Genomic DNA, 3,701 nt, shown 5'->3' on the forward strand with positions numbered 1-3,701 from the left:
ACAGAAGCCTGTGGTCAACGCCTCAGGAATCGAAGGAGGTAGAATGGGTAAACCTACATGGAGTATGAAAGGTTCAAACAGAGTAATTTTGACAGGTGGATAGGACCGTTAAGATTTGAGCAAACCTATGATGCCCTAAGAGAGGTAACTGTTTTGGATGAAATCAAAAATCCACTGCCTGATATGTAGCGAATACCTGTGCAAGACCAGAGAGTTAAAACAATAAGTTTAGCATCTGAAGTGGCTGATAACTATGAGCTGGTCTATAAAGCACAGTTTGTCTTTTATAACCAATTTCAGTCCATGAGGGATAGAAACTGGGGAAAAGAGAATTCCTCACGTGGAAAGGGAAGGTACATTTCATTGAAGATCAGAAAGATAACGTACCAAAGAATGAAAATAAAGAAATCCTTGAGGGGGACAAATAACTTAAAAGGCTTCGGTGTTTTCATTGTCATAAAGTGGGCCACACGAAATCACAGTGTTGGTGGGATCGGAGAAAGCCAGATGTCGGAAATTCAGACAAGCCTGGAAGGTTCGTTGGTCTAATAACAATAAGCAAAAGTGAAGTTACACAAATCTCTCAGAACGTACAAGATGATCAGAGATTGATTAAGGAGGATGTTCTAGATCTGCTTAAAAATATACATGCAAGCTTAGGGAGTATTCACGTCGGCCAAAGGTAATATGTAGCGGGCTTATAATATTAAGCGACACAGGATCCTCTCAGTCTATAATGCTAATGGATGAGGAGATATGCACTCTTGTGAGGTTATTGCCAGAAGAAGTGCTGGTAACAGGAATTCTGCAATAGGAAACTGAAACAAATTATGCTCGGTTACGTGAAGTGCGTCTGGAGAGACCAGAGAAGTGTGCAGATATTGTGGTAGGAATACTGGACAGACTCAGCTCCAGGAATACGATTTATCCTGACAAGTGATATAGCTGATTCACCAATTTGGAGTAAGTTAACGGTGGAGAAAGAGTCTTTTAACATAGTTTTAGCATTACAACATTTCAATATTTATATTACCAGCAAGTTATCTGAGACAATTGTACACGCAAATCACAACAAATTCACATTTTTGGAAAAATGTCAGGTCAAAATTCCAGACTTTTTTAATGGTGTTGTTAGAAGCGATTCAAGTTCAGAATTGTGCATGTGACAACTCGCGAAAATATGATTTCTGATGCGTTATGAAGACTCGGATGAGACAAGGAAGTGCATGACGGCCTGAATTTCCATACGGTTGTGCATGTTTCCATGTTTATACTTAGTAAAGTGTATTTTTATGTGTTCAGACTAACCGTGTTGTGAAAGGTTAAAAATGAAGCCATCTTCTAAAGTCGATGGTTCATTTAGTAAGTGGGTAGGTGTCAGAAAGCTACCCTTCTTTATTCGTCAAAACTGTTTCGTGGCTCAAGAAGACTCTGGCCTTGATTTTTTTTAGAGAGGGCAATAAACCAGGCCGGGTTTCGATCAGTCTGATTTGGTAGAGAGATTAAAATGATTTGGAGAGGCTTTCAGTTTATATGTAAACAGATCAGACTTCAGGCCAAATTGGTCATGTTTTGGAAGTGACCTGATTAATGGAAGGAGAGTGGTCAGATCTGTTGATAGCTGAGTTGAGCTAAGCAGTTTTAGTTCATTCTTGAACTGGTTGGAAGTTGAACACGGAGCTGTGTGGAAACTCTCTCTCTTTTCTGTCATTCAACTTCAATCTGTTAGCATGTGTTCTATTTATACCGAATTTTAATTTGATTTTGCTTATTGGGACTGTTGTGTATATTTGGAACAGCATAATTTAGTTGAGTTGGATAGGGTGAGTTCTGTAGGAATTTTTTAATCTGTTCTTTCTGGTTCGTTGTGTAATTTTGTGAATAAATGTTTGTCTGCTTTAAAATGTAGTACTCAACCTAGTTATCTTAATCCGGGTAAATTTCACTGCATACTTACCGAAACCAATTGCAAACTTATGGTCTGTGGCTGCATGCTTAAGAATATTGTGAATGGCAGGCCTAGCTCGTAAGAAAAGGAACCGGATGAAACTTGAAATCGATAGTGAGCGCTGCCTCGGTTGGTTTGTTCTGACAACATTTGCAGAGTTTTGACAGGCAAGCTCTGCATGTGGTATCTGATGGAACAACCTATAGCCGTAGTTCATCCCAACATCGAACAGTGCAACTCAAAATGAGTGCTTCAAGCTCATTTTAAAATACAGGGAGATCCATCCGAACACGTAGAGTTTTGGCTCAGCCACATTCACCGAATGAATGTGGAAGAAAATTGTCTTTCTGATCTGGATGGGCAACACACTGGGGTCAGCGTTTTCAGAGTATAGGCATTGGTCATTGGAGACTGTTGGCTCTTGTTGGGGATTTACATATTTGACAGGAGGGCTGATGGAATGGGGCCAGAAAAGCATAAAGAGAAATACGCGGTGTTGTGTGCAACATTGGGGACATAACTTCAGCGTTGAGAGTGAAAAACATGTTCCCATCTCAGCTGCAGTCTAAATCAAACCTCTCCCTCCTTACTTGCATGGAAGGAGGAAGGGGAATCCAGAATCCTATGCCCATTAAGCTCTGCATTTGGAATAGAGGCTGGTTCGATCCCAGCCCCCGAGGGAATTTCGCACTTCCCTGTGAACCACAACAGGAGCTGAAAGACAAAAGTCTTTCACAGTCGCGTTGGATTATTGGAGGGGAGACTGCCATTGCTCCATCCATTGCACAGGGTCATTCATCAGCTGGTCATGTTGGGACAAGCCTCTGTAATGAGTGGAATTTGAAACAGAACCTTCTGTCTCAGAGATAAATAGAATAGGAAATATCAGGAGCAATTCAGCAGCTCTGGCAGCACCTGCATGCACTCAATTCCCAGTGTCTGCGTGGGTTTCCTTTGGGTTTTGCGGTTTCCTATCACAGATCAAAAATGTGCAGGTTAGGTGAATTGGCCTTGCTAAATATTCCATGGAGCTCAAGGATTTGTAGGGTAGATGCATGACTAAGGAGATATGTAAGTTTGTAGGACAGCGGACTGCATCTCGGTGTGTTACTCTTCTGAATGTCGGAATGGGCCCATTGGGTCGAAAACCTGTTTCCTCAGTGTCGGGATTCTATGAAAACAGAGTGCATGTTTCGCAGCCACATTCAAAAACAAAATCTGCTCCCAGCACCATGGAAGCTCAGAAACAACACTGTCCCATGTGCATGATGAGCTACAGAGATTCTCCAAACCTCTCTGGAGATTTCCTCACAAGCCAAGGTGAGAGGAATTGTCAGAGGTCTTTCAGGGGATGCTGTGAGATAATTATGCATGAGGCAAATGCCCTGCCATGATTTAAGAGATTGTTAATGTATTAAGCTCCATTGAAGCAACATGGATGCCCAGATTTTAGCTTCACGATCTGTCCAGTTTCTGCTGTATTTAGCACAATGTCTATATCCAACAACAGAACTGTTTTCTCAGTGAAGGCAACATTTCATCTTCACCAGACTGAGTGATCTGTATTCCTACTAATGATGATATGGATAGATGTATTTGAGGCAGGAAAATCGTAAGAAGGAAGGCAAGAACGATATTCCCCTTTTTGCAGTTTCCCTCGCCAGGAATATTTTGGTGTTCAAATCTCGGATAATTGAAAGAATCATTGGAGAAACCGAAACGTTCAGGGTGGAGGCGATTCATGTTCGAAAGT

The sequence above is a fragment of the Chiloscyllium plagiosum genome, chromosome 49 (assembly GCF_004010195.1).
Source record: "Chiloscyllium plagiosum isolate BGI_BamShark_2017 chromosome 49, ASM401019v2, whole genome shotgun sequence".
NCBI classification, from domain to species: Eukaryota; Metazoa; Chordata; class Chondrichthyes; order Orectolobiformes; family Hemiscylliidae; genus Chiloscyllium; species Chiloscyllium plagiosum.